The 13168-nt window shown below is 43.4% G+C and overlaps 1 protein-coding gene across 1 annotated transcript in view; it reads left to right on the forward strand.

Annotated features, from left to right (window-relative positions):
- Positions 1 to 4817, forward strand: part of LOC124605468 (venom carboxylesterase-6-like) — a 165630-nt gene extending 160813 nt beyond the window's left edge. Inside the window, exon 10 of the mRNA XM_047137169.1 lies at positions 4379 to 4817. The gene's annotated coding sequence lies outside the window, so the exon portion shown is untranslated. The remainder of the gene's footprint in view (positions 1 to 4378) is intronic.
- Positions 4818 to 13168: the final 8351 nt, after the last annotated feature.

Genomic DNA, 13168 nt, shown 5'->3' on the forward strand with positions numbered 1-13168 from the left:
CATTATCCGGGGACGGCAGAGAAATTTCACAACATACATATGCTCACTTGACAAGTCAGAATCAAACTGAAGGCAAACACAGCCAGCAGTCGTAACAGGAAATGTTCGATGGCTTTAGGGCACAACTCGTTCTCAAGCGCGCGTCCGTGGACAAAGAGCGTATCGTATTTAAAATAGGAAATAATCAGAGCACCTGTATTAATCATCACAGTCAGTATAATAAATGAAAATTACAAAATATGCAATTGCTACACAGACATAAGGGTTTTGTCGTGCGTATTAATGATTATCATCAAAACGTCTACATATTTAGAATCATTTGAAAAACCATAAAAACCGTTCGGATTGCCGTTAGATTAATAAAAGTGACAGTAACACATACGTGTCAAAAAGGAGTATCTCACAGCACTGAATTATTACAAACACTTTGCCTTGCGCGTCCAAATTTGAGTCATGACATGTATTCGCAGTTGCGAATACCAACAACCATCAGCTGCGTAAGGGAATGACAGCAATGAAAATTTTGATCGGACCGGGACTCGAACCCGTATTTTACGCTAGCGGTCGCCTTAGCCGCTTTGGCTATACGTGCACGACTCATAGCCAGCCTCTTAACCCCCTATGTCGTCGTTCTTGGACCATAACCGGTATCCCTACATGCATTATGTAATTACCGTACATGAGAGGACATTTTAATTGAAAGTCATTCCCTGGTACCCGCGGATAAACACGGTATTGCAGTGCTTGTGTTCTTAAGACAAACGACGAAGTGCCTGTTTCTTCGGACATGTATGGATGTCCGAAGAAACACTACAGAGTTTTTCTTAACATGGGCACTGCAATATACTGCAAGTTAGGGACCCCATGTCTTAAATTAGTTGCGCATCCATTTCGTGCTACGCAGCTACGGTTTATTACAAAGGACAAAGCACAGGAATACATATGCCTTGGGATTTTCCATAATTATAACAATTATGCGGTACTGTGTGATCAAACACCTTTTCAACATTGTGCCTGCCCAGGAATTTGACATGTGTCGATGTCCTAATATCGTGGTCTGACTTAATTTGTAGCATAATGTGCTCATCTGTTGCAGATTACATTCAAGTGATGCTATGTCCACCGCAATGCGCTCTTATCATGAAACTTTATGCCATACGTCAGGCAACGCCCAGCGTTTTCTGCTTATCCGCTGCGAGGATGTCAAGCCCAGTTTGGGCATTTGACTTAAAAAGAACAAAAAAGCTAGCCATTATGCCAAGCCTGCATGCCAGTGCATTTTACATGTCATCAACGATCTGCTTTTTCAAACCATTTGAATCGTAAACATCAGTGTTATATGTGGCATGGCACCTTTTGTTATCTGCACGTAGTCTTCTTACCGTTATTAATTCATAGTAATAAGGTAATAGAAAACGCAATAAAATGATATTGGTAACAATAAGCGCACATTCAGTATAAAATAGACACAAAAGACTCATTTATTGTGGAAGTGCGAAATGGTAACCACACAGAGACAGTGCCGATGTGCAAAAAAATAAGCATCATCCAAATACGGTAGTCGCTGAAGGGCCCCCAAATCATGTTAGGTGGCGTAACTATATGATGAAGACCTAAAACCGACATATCAGCATATATAAACACTATATCTCCATATACACTCCTGGAAATTGAAATAAGAACACCGTGAATTCATTGTCCCAGGAAGGGGAAACTTTATTGACACATTCCTGGGGTCAGATACGTCACATGATCACACTGACAGAACCACAGGCACATAGACACAGGCAACAGAGCATGCACAATGTCGGCACTAGTACAGTGTATATCCACCTTTCGCAGCAATGCAGGCTGCTATTCTCCCATGGAGACAATCGTAGAGTTGCTGGATGTAGTCCTCTGGAACGGCTTGCCATGCCATTTCCACCTGGCGCCTCAGTTGGACCAGCGTTCGTGCTGGACGTGCAGACCGCGTGAGACGACGCTTCATCCAGTCCCAAACATGCTCAATGGGTGACTGATCCGGAGATCTTGCTGGCCAGGGTAGTTGACTTACACCTTCTAGAGCACGTTGGGTGGCACGGGATACATGCGGACGTGCATTGTCCTGTTGGAACAGCAAGTTCCCTTGCCGGTCTAGGAATGGTAGAACGATGGGTTCGATGACGGTTTGGATGTACCGTGCACTATTCAGTGTCCCCTCGACGATCACCAGTGGTGTACGGCCAGTGTAGGAGATCGCTCCCCACACCATGATGCCGGGTGTTGGCCCTGTGTGCCTCGGTCGTATGCAGTCCTGATTGTGGCGCTCACCTGCACGGCGCCAAACACGCATACGACCATCATTGGCACCAAGGCAGAAGCGACTCTCATCGCTGAAGACGACACGTCTCCATTCGTCCCTCCATTCACGCCTGTCGCGACACCACTGGAGGCGGGCTGCACGATGTTGGGGCGTGAGCGGAAGACGGGCTAACGGTGTGCGGGACCGTAGCCCAGCTTCATGGAGACGGCTGCGAATGGTCCTCGCCGATACCCCAGGAGCAACAGTGTCCCTAATTTGCTGGGAAGTGGCGGTGCGGTCCCCTACGGCACTGCGTAGGATCCTACGGTCTTGGCGTGCATCCGTGCGTCGCTGCGGTCCGGTCCCAGGTCGACGGGCACGTGCACCTTCCGCCGACCACTGGCGACAACATCGATGTACTGTGGAGACCTCACGCCCCACGTGTTGAGCAATTCGGCGGTACGTCCACCCGGCCTCCCGCATGCCCACTATACGCCCTCGCTCAAAGTCCGTCAACTGCACATACGGTTCACGTCCACGCTGTCGCGGCATGCTACCAGTGTTAAAGACTGCGATGGAGCTCCGTATGCCACGGCAAACTGGCTGACACTGACGGTGGCGGTGCACAAATGCTGCGCAGCTAGCGCCATTCGACGGCCAACACTGCGGTTCCCGGTGTGTCCGCTGTGCCGTGCGTGTGATCATTGCTTGTACAGCCCTCTCGCAGTGTCCGGAGCAAGTATGGTGGGTCTGACACACCGGTGTCAATGTGTTCTTTTTTTCCATTTCCAGGAGTGTATTTGTATCTGTATGTATCAATTTACAATTTAAAGAAGAGTCCGCACCACCGGATCTGTTCTCAGCAGTCGTATAGGAGGTATTCACCCTCTTAGGCTGGTAATAGCTACGAGCAATAATTGTTAACTGAACATATCTGTACCACGTACAGTTTGCCTGACAACATTTTACTTTTGGCACTACAGCACGTAAACGTCAGCAATCAATTGAACTCAATACAGTAATTTCGAAAGTAGTCTGAAAATCGGTATTAATAATAAGACTAAAATAGATAAATCCATAATACCATTTGACGTAATTTAGTATTTAGTGCAGCTGAGGACTACGACTGGATGTTTAGTATCCCTCCAGATACTCCATATACTGTGCGTAGTGAAAGAGACGAGGACCACAGCGAAACCCCAAAACAGTAAATTAATACAAAATCCCAAGTACACAAGAATGGATATTATTATTAGGAGACAGTTATGCTGCGAATTGTAATACTTCCTAGATAGCAGTGATATGGTCGAACCGCCGAAGAACCTGGATATTTAATGGTGTTGCCTCCTCCCATTTAACTCTCGTGTTCCTGGTTCGGCAGGATGATACTACATACGAGTCGATCAAGTTACAGTATCTATTACGCCAGATGCGTCCATACCGATGCCACTGTCTGGCGAGGGAGCAAAATTTCTCCCATCCTTAACCAACTCGTAAGGCAGGTAATTCCTGGGGCGACGTCTGTCCCGGCACCATAAGTCGATGAGAGGTGCCAGTATTTCCACCAGCTGATCGTGGGTAGTGAGGATTATGACACGGGGAAGAGCTTCGGACACGCCGATCTAGCTACCCATGTTGCTGCCATCGGGCAGTTTCTACTGCTTGGACCTAGAACACTGTTCCAGCTCCATCGATACTCATGGTCGTAGGAGAAGTTCGCATGGCACTACGGTGGAGAACGATGATCAAGGGATTGAAATTGGCTAGGTATGGAAATCGAAGGAAATACTGCCACGTGACGTTGCTTTTTCTACAGTCATTTCAAATTATGCTTTGAAATCTTTCTTTCTTACGCAAACGAAGTAAAATTAAGGACTTCCCCATGTCTTCTGATACTTGACTTGAATTTTTATTTTTATTTTTTATGGAATGGACTGTGACATAAAGCTATTCTCCAAAACTAAGGTATTCTGAGGAATCCAATCTAAAAGATATTAAATTTTTTACAGATAGTAAAAGGTGTCTAGCGAAAATACATGTATTTTCATAGATTTGCGTCAGTTAATAAATAATTGTTAATTTTTCTATATTTAGGAATCCAACGCCTAATGATGAGCCACTACCCTGGCCGAGAGTAGCTTCTGACAGTGAGCTGGAATACCTGGAAATAGGCTCTAAGCTGGAAATGAAGAAGGGGCTGTTCCAGGAGCGAGTGAACTTCTGGAAGTCGCTGCCTCTTAGGGAGGAAGTTCTCAACCGTGTGACTAAGGAAGACCTGTGAAACGGACGATAGTGATAAGTTAATCTAAGTGTTTGAAGACAGCATTTTAATGCAACTTGATATGTATTATGTGACTGTTCCGGATTTCATATACCTGTTGATCTGCAAACAAATATTTCATTCCTAATTCGCCTTTCCGTTCCTTAGAAAATACTGTGTTTTATGGCAATGAACTAAACTGAAGAAATATTCTAATGTACAGAACTGTTTCTTATGTATCTTCAGGCAGGCAATAAATGTTTATTCCAGACACAGCTCAAATGATAGATTGGTGTGTGATATGTTTTAGATTCTTTAGAAACTTCACAGAAGCTCTCCTGCGAGGCTTGCAGAACTAGCACTCCTGGGAGAAAGGATATTGCGGAGACATGGCTTAGCCACAGCCTGGGGCGTGTTTCCAGAATGAGATTTTCACTCTGAAGCGGAGTGTGCGCTGATATGAAACTTCCTGGCAGTCTCGGTCCGTCACACAGTTTTAATCTGCCAGGAAGTTTCAGATTGATATTATTTGAGAATGGTTATCTTAGGGTCATGACGTATTTCCTTCTAAAATAAAATTAAAGTGTTGTTTAATTTATCATTACATTTTGTAAGTTTCTTAAAAGCACGTTTTCATTTTAATGAATAAAGTCTGTTGTCTCTGTGTTCGTTCCTGTCGATGGTAGGAGAGTAAGTAAGGACTTTTACCACAGTGATTCAGTACTGTGCAGAAGTTATTAACTAAATTATACGCAAGAGTGTTAACAAATATCTATTTTCCAAACGTTTCACAGTTTGCACCTTAAAGGAGAAATGTGGCATGATGTAGCAGGAAGGGGTTCAATTAGCGTCTGAACAGATTCGTTCTAAATAATAAATGAGGAAATACTTAACGTTCCATGATGTGTTAAAACGTTACGTGTTGTTAAAATGTTAGTACTGTGTCAAAGAGAAAAATTATTTTACTAGTTTTTACCAAAATTTGTTAATTACAGCAAAAATTGAGCGTCGCTGTGAGTTTTTCAGCTGAACTGATGGATTTCTGAAACAAGTTGCACTTTTTCCTGTAAGGTGCAAAATATTTTCAAACTAACCTAAAATAAAGTATGATTTTGGTGTCGTTTTTTACAAGGTGCCTGTCAATCAAAATGTTACAAACTGTCACGTGCCGGAAAAATATTATTTATCTTCTCCCTCTTCATAATCAAGTTGAGGAGTCACGACAGTATTACCGTGTCATTTCCTTCTTGTAGTAAAATATCTAAGTAGTTCAAAGTCTGATTGAATTCGACTGCACTTCTCTCCATCCCGTTGCCGCTGGTGCCGCAGCCTCGCTTGGGTCGCACCTTGGGAAACAGCGGCGACTGTGGACGAAATTCTATCGCGTGGCCGTATATCTTAGAGTGATCAGGCTGCCCATTCACCCGGAGGCGGAGGGGGGTGGGGAAGGGTTGTTGCACAACGCATCATAAGAAGGACAAAAGAATGGCGTGCAAAATTACTGATCAAAACCCCCAATTTCAGTTTGCTACCGAAAAGATCATGTCCGCCAATCAGTACTCTTTTACAAGGATTGCTGGTGAGAATCTCAGGTCGCCCTTTTCTCACATGATATACTGCGAATTACGAATGAAAGCAATAGGCAGATTCCATATTTCCGGAAAGCGTTTGGCACGATGCGCCATTACAGGCTGTTAAAAAAGTACGAGCATATGTAACAGGTTCACAGATATGTGATTCGCTCGAAGACTTCTGAGGTTCATAGAACTCAATACGTTCTCCTCGATTGCGAGCGTTCATCAGAGACAGGGGTAACGGCAGTAGTGACGCGGTAAGTATGATACGTCACCATTGTTCTCTATACACATAAATGATTTGGCTGACAGAGTGGGCAGCAATCTATGGTTGTTTGCTGATGAAGCTGTGGTGTATGATAAGATGTCGACGATGAGTGACCGTACAAGGACGACTTAGACAAAATGTCCAGTTGGTGTGATGAATGGCAGTTAGGTCTAAATGTAGAAAAAATTAAGTTCATGCGGATGAATAGAAGAAGCAAACCCTTAATGTTCAGTTACGGTATTAGTAGTGTTCTGCTTGACAGCCAGGTCGTTTAAATATCTGGGCATAACGTTGCAAAGCGATATGGAGTGAAACGTGCATTTAAGGATTCTGGTAGGAAAGGTCCATTTCGGATTACTGGAAGAATTTTAGGAAAGTGTAGTTCATCTGTAAAGCAGACCGAATATAGGACGCTAGTGCAGCCTATTCTTGAGTAGGTACTACTCGAGTGTTTGGGATCCGCACCAGATCGGACTGAAGGAATACATCGAAGCAATCCACAGGGCTGGCTGCTACGTTTGTTACTGGTAGGTTCGAAGAATATGCAAGCGTTATGGAGTTGCTTTGGGAACTCAAATGAGAATCCCTGGAGGGAAAAAGACGTTCTTCTCGAGAAAAACTTTTGGGAAAATTTAGAGAAACGCCATTTGAAGCTGACTGCAGAACGATTCCATTGAACTCCAAAGTACATTGCGGGCTAGGACCACGAAGACATGATACGAGAAATTAGGGCTCATACGGAGGCATACAGACAGTCGCTTTTTGCTCTTCAATTTGCGCATGGTACAGGAAAAGTAATACAATGCCTAGCAGTGGTACGGGGTACATTCCGCCAGGCGCTGTAAGTTGGACTGCGAGTATCGATGTAGATCAAATGTAATCCATCGACAAAGGAGGTAGCTTACAAAACGATCGTTCGGCCAATACTAGTATACTGCTCGTCAGTACGAGATCCGTACCAGATACGACTGATGGAGGAAACAGATAAGATGCAAAGAAGAGCAGCTTGTTTCGTTATAGATTTATTTAATAAGCGTGAAAGCTTTACATGCTCTAGTAACTTCAATGGCAGACGATGCAGTAGAGGGGTTCAGTACCATTGTGTAGTATTCCAGTAAAATTCAGGGGGCGTACGTTCCTCAGAGAATCAACCTATAGCCGACCGCAGTGGTCCAGCGGTTCTAGGCGTTTCAGTCCGCAACCACGCGGCTGCTATGGTCGCAGGTTCGAATCCTGCCTCGGGCATGGATGTGAGTGATATCCTAAAGTTAGTTGCGTTTGAGTAGTTCTAAGTCTAGGGGGCTGATGACCTTAGATGTTAAGTCCCATAGTGCTTAGAGCAATTTGAACCATTTTTGTCAACCAACATATTATTCCTGGTATGTTCACCTCGGTAAAAGACAAAGATAAAATCAGAGCGATTTGAGCCCACACGGAGGCTTAGCAGCAATCGTTCTGCCCGCGAAATATACCAGTCTGAGAAAGAGAAAGGGGAAAGTTACACGTACACAAAGTGCCCTCCGCAACACACCGTATGGTGACTTCCGGAGTACAGGTGTAATTGTAGAAGTGTAAATACACGAGTGTTATGTATACAGTCTACCTTACAGACTGACTGTATTTTCTTAGTATTCTACCAATGAATCGCTGTCTGTCTCCTGCTTCATCCACGGCTGAGTATGTGATCTTTCCATTTCATGTCCTTACAAGCTGTTACACACAGGTATTTGTGTGAGTTGATCGATTCCAACTGTGACATCGATATCATAGGATACTGAATAGGATATTATGAAACTGTGAGTCTGCCTTGATTCATGTACTCACAGTTGATTGGCTTTTAGTTGTTCTAAAAGCACAGAAAACATAACATTCCATCCTGGCAGTACTACAAATATTAGGTCATCTTGCTGTTTGTCGTGAAAGGTGTCGCGAGAAAATTTTGAAAGCTGTAATGGAAATTCTGACGACTCCTTTTCTTTACTTATGTCTCTGTGTGGGATGGGGAAGTAGTAATCATTTTACGCAGACACAGACCAACTCAACAGTTCTACTTATAATATAGAACAGTACGTTTATTTCGTTTTGTGGAGGGCACGAGTTTACTCTTCTGAACGTTTAAAAAAAGTAGCCAATCATGACACTATTTTGAAATCTTATAAAATATCTGAATATTTGTGTATATTCTTTTAGCGTCAACGACAACCGTTCGACAGCTCTTTGATAGTCACGTAATTTCAGATTGACACCTATTCGCTGGCCCAAAAGATTACAAGATTTGTGGATATACATTACGTTTTTGCTTGTCCGGCTATCTCAAAAACAAATTGTACACAACTTACCCAGTAAGAATCGCCGAGTTGAAAACAAGAGCTGGAGAATGCAGTTCTTATAAAATCTTTCGAAGCGCCACACAAAATCTCAAAATTCGGTTCTCCGATTACTTACACTTGAATGTGAATGGTCATGAATTTTGTAAGAATTTCTTTCTGTAGCGATTCTTACTGACTTCCTTAACTTTATCTTCTACTATGTTCCAAGTTATGTTAAGTTTTTCGCTAGCACGTTTCTTTCTTCTTGGCTCTGAGCACTATGGGACTTAACATCTTAGGTCATCAGTCCCCTAGAACTTAGAACTACTTAAACCTAACTAACCTAAGGACATCACACAACACCCAGCCATCACGAGGCAGAGAAAATCCCTGACCCCCCCGGGAATCGAACCCGGGAACCACGTTTCTTTATTTTGCTATTTGTTGCTACTCTATTTCTTTGGTTTACTCTCATTAGTTTATTAATTCGACCGCGGTATCATCGCGTACGTTAAGTATAAAAGGCATTGCGTTGGCGGGACTGTTATTTGTACTCAGGTGATTCATCTGAACAGGTTGCCGATGTGATTATGGACGCGCGACAGGAATTAACACTCTTTGAACACGGAATGGTACTTGGAGCTAAACGCATGAGACATTCATTTCGGAAATATTTAATTCAATATTCCGAGTTCCACATAGCGGCGTTTGGTAGATTGACAGCGCTAACGGAAAACAGCACAGCGTGAAACAACCACAGAAATCAATGTGGGACGAACGATGAACGTATCCGTTAGGACAGTGCGGCTATATTTGGCGTTGATGAAGTGTGCCAGCAGACGACCGACGCGGGTGTCTTTGCTAACAGCATGACATCACCTGCAGCGTCTCTATTGGACCCTGGACGATTTGAAAATCGTGTCTTGATCAGGTGTGTCCGAATTTCGGTTGGTCAGAGCTGATGGTACAGTGCGAATATGGCGCACATCCCCTGAAGTCATGGTATGAAACGTCCCCTTAGAAAAATTATACATGACTGTGCTTAAACTGACACACAATATTTTTTGGCGCAACGCAGTCTGACTTCCAATAATCCCTAAAAGAGAATGGTCCTGACTAAATTAACCTATACGTTTCACAAATCACTTACCTCACAAAAATCTTCGTTACTCGAACTACTGCAATACAGCGAGCGCCAGTACTGCCAACTAAATAAAAGATTCAAACTACTGAAGGCACTAACTACTGATAGGCATTGTTAGCAAAAGAAAGATTTTGATAGAGCACAAACAATGTATTTACCTTAATAGTGTTCAAAGTGATTTATATATATATATATATATATATATATATATATATATATATATATATATATATATATATATTATATATCAGTCCATGATATCCACTATTACAAATTTACTCTTTCGGATGGACACACGTCCACATCGTCCGCTCTCAAAATTCAGCCATCTCTCTCCTCACATCCACCACTGCTCGCAGCTCACCTCCAACTGCGCAACGCTACGCGCTGTTAACAGCCAACTGCCCAACACTACAATGGCGAACATTACTCCAACAATGCAAACCAACCACAGCCTTCACACAGCACAATCAGTGATTTTCATATAGAGCGCTACATGGCGTTACCAACATAAAAACCTAAACATCCTACTTAGAATGGACACAAGTTGTTCACAAGGCACCTTGCAAGCTGGTGGCGGCTCGATAATGGTGTGGGCTGTGTTTACCTGGAATGGACTGGGTCCTGCGCCCAACTGAAAGTGTCACTGAATGTAAATGGGTATATTTGGCTACGTGGAGACCATCTGCAGCCATTCATGGACTCCATCTTTCAAAACAACGAACAAATTTTTGTGGATGCCAATTCCCCCTGTCACTGGGCGAATGGTTTGAAGAACTTTCTGGACAACTCGAGCGAATGATTTTGCCACCCATCTGGCCGGACATCAATGGCATCGAACATTTGTGGGAGGTAATCAAGGGATCATTTAGTGCACAACATCCTGCACCGACAACCCTTTCAAAATTATGGATGACGATAGAGGCAGTATGGATCAATATTTCTGCAGGGGATTTCTACCGACTTGTTGAGTCCATGACAAATCGAGTTGCTGACTACGCCGGGCAAAAGAAGGTCCCACACGATATTGCGGGGTATCCCATGTGACTTGTCACATCAATACACATCATCAGCCTACGACTTCCATCATATGATAATCAGAATACAATTTCTTATACTGTATCTGAAACAGACCAGCGATAGACCCAAGCACTACAAAGTTTCAGTGAAACATGCGTCCTACACAAGCGTTTTATGATCTAAGAAGTAAGCAAGTATACTGATGTTTATGAAATATGAAATATATGGACCAGAGATTCCACAAGTATTAATAAGTACCTGTAACACTGGCTATGATAATACAGGGAGGCGCAGCTTCACAGTGTTTCTGGGGCCAGCAAAGAACCGTCTTGCTGTTTCGTGTGATTCATTTGGCAACCCAAATATATGTCTTTCAATTAATCTCTTGTAACTACCAGCTTTCTTTGCAGCTATTCGTAAAAGGAATGCAAAAGTGTTGTCGTGGAGCCCGTCCGCATTTGTCGTGATCTAGCTGCTGATCAGAAAATTACCAGACCTTTTATCTTGCCTTGATAAATCTGCAGTTTCTCAGAAACGATGTCCGACACTAAATCAACCGCACACTCGCCTTTTCAAAATTACGTTGGGCTACGTCTGTATCTTCGCCTTTTTCTCCAACACCAGTCTGGAGTAATACGAAATCACAACAGGAATAAAAACGCACTGTTCGGTTAATTTCAGTTCCTACTGGGAAGAGGTAGGTGATTACGACTATTCTCTATCTTCCTTCCACCTTCACAAGCAGGCACCGTTGCGGTTACAACTGACAACACACGTTTGAATGAAATATTTATAACATCAGAAACGGAAGATGTATGCCACTGAATCTCTACAGCTCACACAACACATAAAATACTTGAGAACAGTTTCATAAGTAAGTAACAGTATACCATAAGAATGGAAAACCATGAAATGGCGACAACCATCAGAACACAGTACCTGACGGAAGTAAATGTCCGACACAGCCACGACTCTCGGTTTCTGTGCATCAGGCTTATTTACATTCCGTAAGCGTATAGTCCGTTCGTACCAAGCATACACAAGTCAGTCCTCCGTGCGACAGCCCACGATCCCATCCGCTTACGCATAGCCAACTAAACACATACGTGTCGTCTGTTCCTTCACAATCACCGACAGCTTCGTGCCTAGTCGCAGTACCTGTTTCAACTAGACGTGCCGTCACTCCCTTTTCCGTGCTGCGTTCGCGCAGATAAGCCATTCTCTCTGTCAGAAGTCTGAAGCAGCGTCAACATGAAGTATGGCCCACCTAGAATAACAGTTCGGGTGCTGCCAACCTAGGTCATAGTGCCGAACGCAGCACATCCCATATACCTATTTTTCTGAGAATTTTAAACATGCTGCACAGTACTGCGTTGTCGAACGATTTTTTAGGTTCGACAAGTCCTCTGACTGTGGCTTGATTCCTTTCAAGTTCTACGTTCTGGCCTTAAACGTGTCAATAGATTCCGACCGACCACCGTATCATCCTCTGCCAAAGACTCCATCGGATCCGCTATGCAGCAGCTTGTTGTCAGTGTATCGCTTTCCCTCTTGTCATCGGGTTTCTTTATCTTGGCTACTAATAAGTCGAGTACCTCCACATTTGACCTCACAAGGCTGAGTGTACCCGTAGTAGTCTTCCGTCAAGGAAAAAGTTTTGGCAGTATCGCAAATCTAACCAGGGTACCTCACAAAGGAGTCCGCCCCCTTGACCACTCAGCTGCGGATGGAAACATACTTCTTCGCCATCTTGGCTTCAGCTGGAATTAGTCCTTCATTATTGGATCATAACCGCTTTCGTGGCACTAAAACCCACATCTTCAGGCGAACATCTGTATAATAATAAATCCAAAAGCTAAGATTCTAATTTGTTTAAAATTATTAAAAAAATTTACAGTAGAATATCAAAATTTTAGTGCCCGCATAACTGAAACATTAGAGCGGAAAAGCTCAGAATTTTTTTACGCAACACTCCTTGTCCGTGGGAACGAAACCCCGCTAAAAGGCTGTATGTCTTAGAACAAAACAGTCGGATTTCAATATAGTGTATGGATGCTAAACAAATCGTGCCATAGTGATCCACTGGTAAGGAGAAAATAAATGGAAACTCTTAAGATCTAATAAATTTTGAGCCAGAATGAAAAATCGAGGTGTGATTGCCACAAAACGGAGGCATGTTCTACCTGGACCAAACCCATCAAGTAAATAGCTATTGACGGAAAAGTAGAACCCGAAAACCGCATTTACCGTTTCCCCGACCGATACGGAATCGCTAACAGGGGAGGCGGCTGCGTGCTCTGTCTTAGTGA

The sequence above is a fragment of the Schistocerca americana genome, chromosome 3 (genome assembly GCF_021461395.2).
Source record: "Schistocerca americana isolate TAMUIC-IGC-003095 chromosome 3, iqSchAmer2.1, whole genome shotgun sequence".
NCBI lineage: Eukaryota > Metazoa > Arthropoda > Insecta > Orthoptera > Acrididae > Schistocerca > Schistocerca americana.